The sequence below is a fragment of the Heterocephalus glaber genome, unplaced genomic scaffold (genome assembly GCF_053883595.1).
Source record: "Heterocephalus glaber isolate CG9 unplaced genomic scaffold, H.glaber_assembly_v1.0 deba00001600, whole genome shotgun sequence".
NCBI lineage: Eukaryota > Metazoa > Chordata > Mammalia > Rodentia > Bathyergidae > Heterocephalus > Heterocephalus glaber.
The window spans coordinates 13,589,253-13,601,637 of record NW_028258372.1 but is presented as its reverse complement, the minus strand read 5'-3'; the positions used below and the strand labels follow the sequence as shown (position 1 = coordinate 13,601,637).

General features: G+C 42.8%; 1 protein-coding gene across 7 annotated transcripts in view; it reads left to right on the top strand.

Moving 5' to 3' along the window:
- Window positions 1-12,385, top strand: part of Tnr (tenascin R) — a 434,816-nt gene that overhangs the window by 154,779 nt on the left and 267,652 nt on the right. For 2 of the 7 annotated variants that reach the window (XM_087194347.1, XM_087194346.1), the window contains exon 2: window positions 9,096-9,221. The exons of the other annotated variants lie outside the window; for them this stretch is intronic. The gene's annotated coding sequence lies outside the window, so the exon portion shown is untranslated. The remainder of the gene's footprint in view (window positions 1-9,095; window positions 9,222-12,385) is intronic. 7 annotated transcript variants of the gene reach the window in all.

Below are 12,385 nucleotides of genomic sequence, written 5' to 3'. Positions count from 1 at the left end.
ATCCAGCAAGGAGAGTCATCTGGGATTATGTACCAGGGACACAGAGCCTGGCTGCCATCCAAGCTGGTGCTGCAGAGGATGCTCCCTTCTCGGCCACCCTCGGCTGCATTCATGAAGAGGAGTGAATGGTTACTGTTGGGTCATGGAGCTGACAGCACGATGCGTGCATCAGAGAAGAAGTGGCAGGGAGAATATCTAGTCCTGGGTCCTTGCTATCTTCCTCAGTGCCATCCTTGCAGGCCGCCTCTTCTCTAATCTCCTCTCCCCAGCCCAGAATGACTGACTACATCTTCCCCGGAACTGCTACCATCTTGCAGTCCACCTCTGTACTTCTTGTTAGTTACCTGGTTTTACTATCTTTTTCTGCATGACATGCCCTGTCTCCTGTAACTAAAATGAGGCATTAGGAGCACAGATCACAACTAAAGCTTTGTGGGGACACACAGAGCACTGGACACATGCAGTGTTCAGTCAGTGTTTGCAGACCCAGACTCCCAACAGCCGCTGAAACCTCACCTCCTGCCATGACCTCCTTGGCTTTTGCTTTGCATTCCGCCTAGCTGGACTGCATGACTCGTTCTGTGCTGAATTCCTCTGTGACTTACCCCATGCTTGTCCTGGCTGGAATGTGCTTCCTTTCCTCCTTACAGCCATGAATCCCAACAGAACGGAGCCCTCCCTCCCTTGGGCCAACAATGTCCCTTGCATGGAGTTCTGTTATGAAATATTTTTGTTTCAATTAGTTGTTAGTTGTCTTTCTCACTAAACTGAGAACACCTTGAAAGAAGGGACATATCTTATTTATTTTTTGTGCCCTCTGCCCTTATTAACTTCTGAATATGACCAGAACTAGGGTGAAGCAGATGAGGAACTTTTGTGAAATATAAAATGTAAAGAGGCCTCAATGTGCTTCCATTTACCTATAAATGTCTCTAGTTTATCATTCCTTATGGCTGAGTAGTACTCCATTTTATGAAAAAAAAACCACCACATCTTCTTTACCCAGTCACCAGTTGATGGGCACTTGGGCTGTTTCTAAGATTTAGCTTTTACAAACTGTGCCGCTATAAACATGGGTGTGCATATATGTATAAATACCAAATAGTTTCTCTGGTATGAGAAACTGAAAGTGTAAGGGAGGACCAAAATGTATGATAGATACTGTGAAACAAGAAGAAAAGGTCTAAAGGGGAAAGGGAAATAGGGCGGGGGTGGTAGGGGAAAGGAAAGAAGGGAAAGAAAAAAATAAGAGAAAAGAAGGAAAAAACAGAAACAAAGTTTTTTGCAAATAGGTAAGGGTGGAGGGGTGGAAGGGAGGGAAGGGGAATGGGGAAAAACAAGTATCAAGACACATCACATACAAGTATAAATTCCCAATGATGAATGTGATCATAATATATACCTAAAATGTATCAATAAACTTAAGGGAAAAATATTTAAAGAAATAAAATATAAAGAGGAACCCAAAGGACCCAGTAGTTGAAATAAATAACATTTAATGTACTTTTTTGCCACTTTTTCTTCTTTTTATTATTATTTCAGTTTATTAGTGCACATGCATAGTACATAATGCTTGCATTTCTTGTGGGATGTTGCTACCTTTTTAAAAAATAAAATTAATGCAAAATCTATTTTGAACAAAATATCAAAATTTTACTTTAATTCAAGGTACACAACCTGCTGTCTTTGAAGTACATACACATATTAATTTCCCACTACAGATAAGTAAATGGACATTAGCATCAGCTCCCGTGGTTGCACCTTGTGTGTATGTGTATGTGTGTGTGCGTGCACGTGTGGTAAGAGGACCTAAAATCTACTCACTTAGCAAACTGCAATATACAATACAATATTAACAACTCTAAACCTCAAAATTTTAAATAAAGATGGGATCGATAATGTGCCATGCTGAGTCTGACTGGAGCCTGAGGCAAATAAAAAAAATCAGAACTACAGATTCTGACCTTATTCAAAATTTTGTTCATCTTGAGTTTTTGGCAATAATTCTATGATTAATTTTTTGCATTAACTTTTGTTTGTCAAAGCACTGCCCAGAGTGCGGCGGAGCTGTATAAATGTGCGCTGAATGAGCCAGGGCGGGAGTGAGAGGCTGAAAGAGCACTCGAGTGAGAAGCGGAGTGGCTCAATTCTCCAGACAGAATCTCCAATTATGTAACGGTTCCATATTCACTCTCTGAATTGCCCCTGAGTCCTTATTAACTCTTTTTGCATTCTATTACCCGCTTTTTGCTGAAAGTTCTCTAAACTCTTCCTTTCCATGTTTGGAGGAAAAGAAGAAAATGCAAAGCAGTGCCCCACTCTGGGTCGGTTAAATGTGCTTCGCTGTTAGTTGGAGCACTCCATCATGGCACCAAGATTGGGTATCCCATCTGTGTGGGCCATTTGCTTGGTTTGAATCCAACTGTCACCCTTCCCCTCTCCAATCCTAGCTGGTCCACGTGCCAAGAGAGGGCCTTGGTCACTGGGGACATGGAAACTAGCTACGGAGAACATCCATCTGCACCAGCAGAAATACAGAAGGGGCATCCCCCAGCAGAAGGCTGTCATTTCTGGTCGAAATGAGTTCTTGGGCTTTCTATGCATCATTTGTTGTCATAGATAAATGCACAGGAACTGGTAGGACAGCCATATCTGGAATGATTCTTCTCCCAGTTAGAGCATTCCTATGGGCTAGAGGGAAAGACATGCAGTCTAAAAGAGAAGAGCTTGGGTCTGGACCCAACTCTGCTCTCATAAACTGTGTGACCCTGAGCCACTCAGCAATTCTGAGCTCTGGTTTATTCACGTGTAAAAAGAATTATCTGAAAATTGCAGTTTGTGAAGCCTGCATTATGGGACTCTAGCGTCCTGAGCAGGTGTCCCAGGGGCCACTGATGGACTCACGAGGAGATGGAGACTGTCACTCTAGCCCACCTAGGGCAGCCTCCCTTTGATTCGGAAGTTAGATTCCCAAGTTGGATTTGTTTATATGAACAACAAAAAGGGTCTATTGCTTTACAAAGAAAACAAGGCATGAAGCACTGGTCTGGATACTTTCAACAGTCCCACCAGCCACACCTGTGATGGGTCTCTGGCCTTTTGCCACAGCTGTCAGGAGCATCAAGTAGCTTCACTCTCTATAGGGCACTCACGTCCATGGGCTAGGAGGGCCCAAGGTGCAGAGACATACAGGGAATGCTGGGCTGACTCCTGATCCTGTCACTCTGTCCACCATCTTTGTCCCAACTAATGATGCAAAATTAGTTATGCTGTTATCACCACAGTTTTGAGAGAGGCCATAAAGGATGAGTCCAAATGCTCACTCACTGCTTAAATGCCTCTTGTCTGTTATCACCCTGTTGTTATATAATGTAACTGTGCATTCTTCCAGTGAGTATGAACTCACTACTGCTAGACGTAGTTCACCCCACCTTTGCTCATATATGACTTGAACTCCAAATTTATAGAGTTTGACCTCTTCAGACTGTGCATGAAAAGCCCAATCGTCTCTTCACGTAGTAACTCTTCAAATAATTGGAAAGCAATCATCTACTCTTGTCTGTCTTCAATCAGTGAAACTAATCACCCCTCATTCTTAAGCTGTTCTCTTTATGATGCAGATACCACCCTCCACCGTGTAAGTAATCCTCAATGTTTGCTTTTTCTCTCTTTAACGGTCATAGCCGAAGGGAATACAGCATCATGCACAGGCTGATCAGACCACAGGAAGACAGGACAGCTTTCTTTCTCAGGTCAGGGTGTTCAACCCTTCTAAAACCACAAATCACCTGGGAATCTTTTGAAAAGGTATGGTTTTCCAGGCTGCAACCATGAAGTATTAGTTAGAAATTCTGATGGTGGAGCCCAGGGTCTGCCTCTTCTGTTTTGTTTTGTTCAAAAATGTCCAAGCAATTCTTTCATGTGCCCAGAACTAAGAATCCACTTTTGATACAAGGTCTCTGATTCTTACTTTGATTGGGTGATGATTTACCGGAGCATGCTACACATCTTGGTTAGGGGGCTAATTTGAAGAAAGGAGAGAATGATTGATTCTGAGTATGTGTCATACCCAAGTCCTGAGCTAGATGTTAAGAACACTATTTCATTTAATCCTTGTCTGTGATTCAGGCATTCTTGTCTCAGTTTTATAAAGGAGAAAGCTGAGGGTTAAAAAGATCAAACAATTCCCTCCAGGTCACTCGGCAGGCTAAATGATCAAGTTCAGATTCAAACCCACATCTGAGTCAAAAGCCTACCTTCCTCTCATGCCACTCTGCATTCCTTAATTCAGTTAATTTCACAATAATGTATTAAGAATCAGGATTTACCATATGTTAGACATTCTAGGCCAGCAACTGTTGTAAACTGAAGGTTTTGTGGTAATTTACCAAGCTGCGCTAGGACATGGAGCATTTTCTTTTTTCATTCAATGATTTGTTTATGGGTACATTTTCTTGAAGGAAAAATCATGTCGATGTAATGCAGGCTTTGTAGAGAAATAAGTCTTTGGTATTTGGTTGTAAAATAAATGTCAGAATAAAATGTTTGAGAAAATAAAGAGCTGTATATGAAATAACTTCCCACAGAGCTGTGGAATACTGATGGACTGTTGTTGCTGATGTTTCATTATTTGAAGCAAATTTGGTGCGTAAGGAAGGAACTGCCGTACTTTGGCAATGATTGTTGCCAAGAAGTATGGTTCTTTGCCAGAGGTGACTGCACATTATTTCAGCCAGAAGATTTATCCCACCCTTTAAAGACCATGCCAGTTGGGTGAGTCTCAGCACCTCAGGGACATGACCAACACCCAGTGACCCTGTGACTCTTTCATCAAAGTGAATGTACTCTAAGAAATCTGGCTATTTTTCTCACCGTAGATTGACTAACGAAGGTCACCTATATGCTGATGGTACCACCCAGGAAGGAATGCCAAGGGGAGTGGTCCAGATAACAGAAGGGCACAGAAGGAATAACAGCGAAATAGAGACAGAAAATTAAAACGGTTGAAGACGGTGTATGGAGGACCCAACATATGTACATAGGACTTATCCTCCTACCCAGCACCCATCTCTCTCCAGGCTGAAATCAGATGCCACCGTAGAAAGGCTTCTTCCCTGGGGACTTCCCTGATCACCTCAGATTGGGTCATTCTTCCTCCTATATTCTTCCAGTTCTGTACTTACCTCATTTTAGCACAGGAAATGTATTAATTTTTCCTCATTACTTATTGATCACTTATTTTAGATCAAAGCTATCTCTTTGGGTGAATTACAAATGTTCCCAAGCTTTTTGCACACCTAGGCTCTCAGGGCATCTGGGGGCTGGAGCCCTGTGCTGTCTAAGCCTGTTTATCCTAGTACATGTTTATCGCAGTACAAAGAAAGTTTCTCTTTGTGTATGCATATCACAGTTGAGGAAACTCTGTCTAGACTCTTCCTTAATAGTGACAAGAAGGAAGGGAGGGAAGAAGAGAGGGAGAGAAGGAAAGAAAGGAAGGAAGGAGGTAGGAGAAACTGTGTGGCCATGTGGAAATAGGTTTTCCACAACTGGAGTTACTTGGGAAACACGATTTACTAGGTTGTACTGCAAGCAGCACTTGTCTGGATGTGATGTTACATTACCGAATATTTAAGGCTCCCCTGTCTTCTGAGTCATAATGACATGGTGGAATGGGCATGAATTTTGGAATCAGAAAGATGTAAGTTTGAATCACAGCTCTAAGACTTGTGATCTGAGAGATCTTGTTCCAGTTAATCTCTCTCTGCCTCAACTTTCTCATCCATGAAATGGGAATGATAATGGTTTCGCTTTTAGGCTGTTATGAGTCTTAAGAAGATAATGTTTTCACCATACTCTTGACACACAGCAAACCCTCAGTATTTCCCCTAAACTTTCATGATTTTTTTCAAGCTGCTTCAAGAACCACTTTGCAGCAAATGATAGTTAATGTAGCTTAGTGCTTAAATCTGAGTAGTTGAATTCAAAGTCTGGCTCTACGCTGATTAGTTATATGATCTTATACAAATTATTTAACCCTCCCCCAGTTCCTGTGCCCCTGTTTCTGGTTTTGCTTTGATTTCTTTTCCTGTAACATGTGAGTGAACGCATGCATTTTATCGATTTTTGTTAAAAGGGTTAAGATGGCATGAGTAAAGTCTCAGAGCATACTTGCACATACAAACACTCAAATCATCATTGCCTATCATCAATATTACCTAGTAGGAGGCAGTAAAGGTAGCCAGGAAATGTGGAGATACACCTTAGCCAGGCTGATTCTGTGCCATTGTGGAAGAAATTGACAGGCGTCGTAATGGAGCTGTATGCTGAAAGTTGGGTGGGTGATAAAGGAAAGTTCATTTGCAGTTAATATATATTCAGCTGTGCTAATTAAAACAAGCCCCAAAGCCTAAAAATAAATTAAGCCAGTCTTTTTTAAAAAAAATGCAGGCCAGTAAGAATGTTGAGAGCTTCTTTTTATTATTGTTGTTCCAATTATTATAAGAGAGAAAATGATCCAAACCAAGGTTCTCTATAAACCAAAAGATCCTAGGACACTGTGTCCAATGTCATAAAGAGGTTTGTGCATAAAATAGTACTTTTACTATAATTTTGAGCTTTTTAGAATCTGCTATGTAGTTAACCCTTTTCATATTATCATAAATTCACACTTTGGAAGATACTTACATTAGTTTTCTAAGGTTGCCATAACAAACTGCCAAACACTGAATGGCTTAAAAAATAGGAATTTATTATCTCACAGTTCTCTGGAGGCCAGAAGTCCAAAATCAGGGGATCAGCAGGCCCACTCTCTTTCTGACTAATCTGGGGAACAATCCTTCATTGTCTCTTTTAGCTTCTGGTGTTTGTCTGAGAATCTTGGCTTCCTTCAGCCTGTAAATATATCACTTTGGTCACAGAACTATTTCTTCCCTGTCTTCTTACCATCTTTCCTCTGTATGCACCTGTTTGTCTGTCCAAATTTCCCTTTCTTATAAGGACATAGTCACACTGCATTAGGGCACAACCTAATTACTTCATTTTAATCTGATTACCTCTATAACGATCCTATTTCCAAATAAGGTCCTATTCTGAGTTACTGGGGGCTAGGACTTCAGCATATCTTTTTTGAGAGATGCACTTTTACCAATGACACCCAAAATAGTACCACCCTTCAAGGTTTGTATTATAATCTTATTTTGCAGATAAGCCCTTGAGCTTCAGGAGGTCCAAAAGGGTCTCCAGGTCCTACAGCTGGCATTTGGGGGCTCTCCATGTCTTCTGGACCCAGATGATGCCCCCTTCCCCCTGGCCTCTGTGTCCTGACTCTGTGTGTCACAGTGTTTCAGGTTGAACAGACTCACTGTGACCCTACCCTGCATCCCAACACTGTTGGCTATGTTTGATTAACTGACCCGTTCTGTGGTCTTTGTTTGAATGATCTCAACTGCAGATGTTCTCCTTAAGCAGGGCTGACTTTCACTGTGCCAGTCCAGGGATAGTCAGAGCACACCCTGAAATGTTGCAGGGGTGGAGAGGTACAGGAGGAGAGGACTGCAGGTCTCTGAGCAATCTCTGGCCTTGCTTTTTCCCACTGAGGTTTGCCAGTTTCTGCTGATCACTGGCATCATCCTCCATCTCTGTTGTGCCTTCCTTGTTAACTGTCATCCCACTCTGGCCTCCACCGGCCCAGACCTCTTAGTCTCCCTGTCCCTTCTTCTCCTGTCCCTGGAAATCCCTGAGATATGCTGGCTTCTACCAGTCACCTTCTTAGTGCTCTGTAGGGTGCTCTGGGTTTCTGGATATGGGAAGTAGTGGGAATTTTGCATGGTCTTAGCATCATGAAAGAAGCTTCTGCTCCAGGGTCTCTTCTCCGCTGAAGCTTGTTGCTAGTGTCACATGATTCTTGGGACACGTTTGTCATTTTTCTGGGTCAGCTCAGCGGGTTCCCTAGTCGGATGGGTTCCTGCCTCAGCATTCATAGGCACTGTGTCTTTCTGGGGCTCCAATACCAGTTCAACCCCTACCTAGGCTTTCATCTCCTGGCTGCTGGGAACACCTTCTGTGTTCTGGTCAGCCCACAGCATCTCTTCCATTTCTTTTAGGAACCAGTCCAGCCTCAATGGGGTCATTTTATTTGCTCATACCTGTCCTGTTGTTTAGTCTGTTTGGTGGTAGTGTAACAGAATACAAGAAGCCAGATAATTTATAATGAACAAAAACTTATTTCTCACAGTTTTTGAGGCTGGAAACCCAATATCAAGGTGCTACCATCTGGAAAAGGCTTCCTGGCTGCATTATAATATGGCAGAAAGCATCATGGCCAAGGGAAAAGAGGATGAGAGACAGAAAAGGGGCCAAACTTGCCCTTTTACAACAAACCCACTCCTGTTACAAGGAATTCACTCCTACAATGACAACATTAATTTATTCATGAGGGAGGAGCCTTCATAGCCTGAATCTCAACGTGAATTTTGGAGGCAATGACATTCAAGCTATAGAACCCGCCATTCCTTCTATTTGCACAACTCACTCCTATAATGGTTTGGGCCTTGGGCAGTGGTTCAAGAAAGAAGCATGATAAAGGCCTCTCTACCCACGAAGTGGCGTTCTCTACCACCCTTCCCCAAAGCCACCCTCAAGGTGGCAGGAAGAGCACGGTCCACCCTTATACTGAAACTGTACTCCTCTTCCCATTTTCAAGTTCTGCTGAGCCAATGAGTTTAGTTGGCTGGCAATTTCTTTAAATGAGTGTTAGATCCAGGTCTGTGGGAGTTGTTTGAATTATTACCTGGGGACTCAGGTAATACCCTTAATTCTGGCTCCCCATGTTCCCAGCATGTGTTCCCATTCCCCCAGTGGATACATGGATGCACTAGCACATCCCTACCATGACTAGAATCAGATTGGAAAAGTCCTTACTTCCTCTCTGTATGACAGGGAAACTACCTTTATAGCCATAGGTGTCTGCCTCTACTCTGATTTGTGGTGTGAATTCCCTGAGCGAGTCCTTCAGGGTTTGCTCCTGACAGTCAAATATACGTTTTGATATTAAAATAACAACACAGCAAAAACTAGATGAGTCCTTCCTCTTGCAGTTCCAAGACTTGGCTTTAGAGAACTCAACACCTAGAATCCGGGCTCAGTTTCTCCAGTGGTTCTTCGGTATCCTGAGCAATTATCTTCACCTGATTGTCCAGCTTCAAAGATGAATGAGTAACAAGGTAAAAAAGAAATATTTGTAAAAGAAAATTTATGGGGGAATATACCAGAATATTACTCTACTCTTATTTCATCTTTTAAGATTTTGTAGGCAAGAAGAGGATTCTTTTCCTGGTGTCTCTCGGAATTTTTTAGTTTAGTTGGTTGATGAATTTTTTTAATGAGTTCTACATTCAGGCCTGTGAGAATTGATTGGTTTTGTTCTAGCCTGGAACCTCAGCTAATAACTCTAACTCTGGCTTCCTGCATCCCAAACATGTACTATTAGTCCCCCAATGTAGATGTGGATGGATTAGCACAAGCCTTCCCATGACTAGGGCAACATGAGGAAGGAAGAGTTAGTACCCTCATCTCCCTCTGTAACCAAGGTCATGTCACTTTACCAACACTATCAACCCGATCATCTTGTCCAATCTTTATCATTTTAAAGCTGTTGACATGGAATCCAAGAAAAGTTATAAAAATTTCCCCAAAGCTCCCATACCTTCATTGTAGTGAACCCAATGCAAGGAGCCTTGGGCACAGAGGAGCTCAGTGGAAATCCAAACACCCATCCCATTTTCTCTCCCTAATCTTCTCTGCCAGGAGGATTCCTTATACGTCCCAACTGACAGATTGTTTTTCAACTATAAATATCCAGTTTGGAGGAGGAGCTGGACAAGTGCTAATGCTTGACCCCAAGAAACCCCAATCCATCTGCTCAGGGCTGCTGAAGATAGATTTTCTGACGAGCTGGGTCCTGTTTCTTTGCCAAGAGACTTAAGCTGCATGCCAAGGAAGGCTCAATTCTCTGCTAGGATAAGCCCCATCTGAAGGCGTGGGGATTACAGTGGAGGCTGCTCTCGGTGCACCCACAGTACAACATCCAGCAGTCTGTGCTCTGGAGAAAGAGACACTGGGCAACAGGGACAGAAGGCAGAAGGCAAAAATGATGGGTCCCCATCTTCAGGTCCAGCCGACGGCACTGCTGCGGTACCAGCCTCTGCAAAGCCTGGTTGGCCTCAGTGCTGTGTGAGAGTTTCTGTGGGCCTTAAAGACAGCTGTCAGCTCACACTTGCTCTTCTGAGCTCGCTGTCCTGATGGTTGAGCTGGCAGGGTTCCCATTTGGAAATCTTGAAGGACTTACCATCAATCATAACTGGGCACCCTTCTGCTTTGTTTTTATTTTCAAAGCAGAGACTTCCTGAGGATTTGAAATCCTTTGTTGTTCTTATTAGAATATACAAGCTCCCCAGCCTCACACTGGAAAGACAGCAGTGAGAATTTAAATAGTTCTACATGTCATGGAATGGTGGGGGCGGGGGTCGAGGATAATACAAGCTCTCCTTATTTTGACCCTCAAGCCTCCACGCACACACACACACCTCTCTCCCCTTATGAAAATAAGATTAGGTAAAAATATTACGGACAATATTGCAGGTTAAAAAAAGAAGTTACAAAGGGGCTTCTTTGAAAGTGGGTAAAGACAGTCTTGCAAGCTCTCCTGAGCTGAATGCTGCAGGAGAGAGGAAGTCATTCCACGTGTGCAGGGTGATTATAGTGTAGTAAGACTGCTGTTCTTGTGTGGCTCATTAACTAGCCTTAAAGATAATTCTAAGAGAAGTTCAAAGGATATTTTGAGCAGTGGGAGAATCAGTGAAGGCATTACTTTGAATGACAGTCTTCCCTTGGATTTCTGTAAAAAGTTAATCACATTTCATATGCAAATAGATACCCCCCAAGTATAGTGTCTGGCTTCATTCATTTATTCAAATGGTATTTCTGAGCTCTTACCCAGTGTGCATCATGATGCCAAGTGCTATGGGGCACACGGTAAAGGAAGGGCCTGTCCTACTGCCCCTGCTCTCTCTGGGTTAGGTTGGTGCAGTACAAAACATTTAAATGATAAAGCAAGACAGAATTTTCAAAATAATTGGCCACACCTCAGTTAGGTGTGTCCAGCTGCCTTGCATCAGCTGCCAGAGCCACGTCCCCACTTTCTCTCCCCCAGTAGCTGCCTGCCTGAATCAATATCTGGATGGCAGGTGGAAGAGTTCTTGGGGTCCACTCTCCAGGTGTTGCGCCATGGTAGAGTCCTCACTCTGTCATTGCTTTCCTTCCCTTACGCGTTGTGTACCTCAGCATCTTTTAAGGGTTCTCTGACGTGTCTGAGTTGCCATGGGAACCAATAGATCTTTAAAAACTGAAGCTGCCCTCGGAAGGGGAAATGGAAGGTAGTGGGAAAGAAACAAAGGGTAAAAGAGAGAACCTGCCCAGGAGAAAAATCAAAGACTATAGAAAAGGAGAGGTCAAGGGTGCTACTTGCCCTCCCTTCTCAGGCTCCAAGGACCTGGATCCCTGCCCTGACCTCTCTGCCTCCTGCTTCATGTCCTCCTTGTCATTTTAACTCATCACCACCCAAAGCTATACTTTCTCAGTGGATTATCACCAGTGCTGGATAAAATCCAAACTCCTGACCTTAACATCTCATTAATCCAAAATACTTTTCTTACTTTTTGCATGACTGCTCTTCTGGAACCCTTTGCTTCCACTACCTGGGTCTTGTGATGGCCCAGAAGCACCTTGCATTTTCTTCCACTACACGCCCCACATTCTCTGTCAAGTGCACTGGACCACTGTCTTTCTTTTTTTAAAAAATTCTTTTATTGGTACATTTTAGGTATACAATACATTTACATTTCTCATTGGGAACTTGTACCTTTACATGATGCATCTTGGTTCTTATTTTTTCCCCATTTGCTTCACACCCTTTACCCCCTCCACCCTTCCCTATTTACAAAGACTTTTTTTCCACTTTTTCCATTTCTCATCATTTTTCCTTTCCCTTCTTTCCTTTCCCCTGCCCCTCCCACTACCCCTACCCCTTTGGACATTTTCTTCCTGTTTTGCATTATCAATTATTTATTCTAATCATTGGTACATTTTAGGTACACAATATAATGACATTCATCATTGGAAATTTGCACCTTTACATAATCACTCTTGGTTCTTATTTTTCCCCCTTCCCCTGCCCTCCCTTCAACCCCTCTATTCCTCCCTATTTACAAAGATTTTGTTTCCATTTTTTCATTTTCTCATATTAATTTCATTCCCTTCTTTCCTTTCCCCTACCCTTCTCACTTCCCCTTCCTCTTTGCCCCTTTTCTTCCTATTTCACATTTTCCAT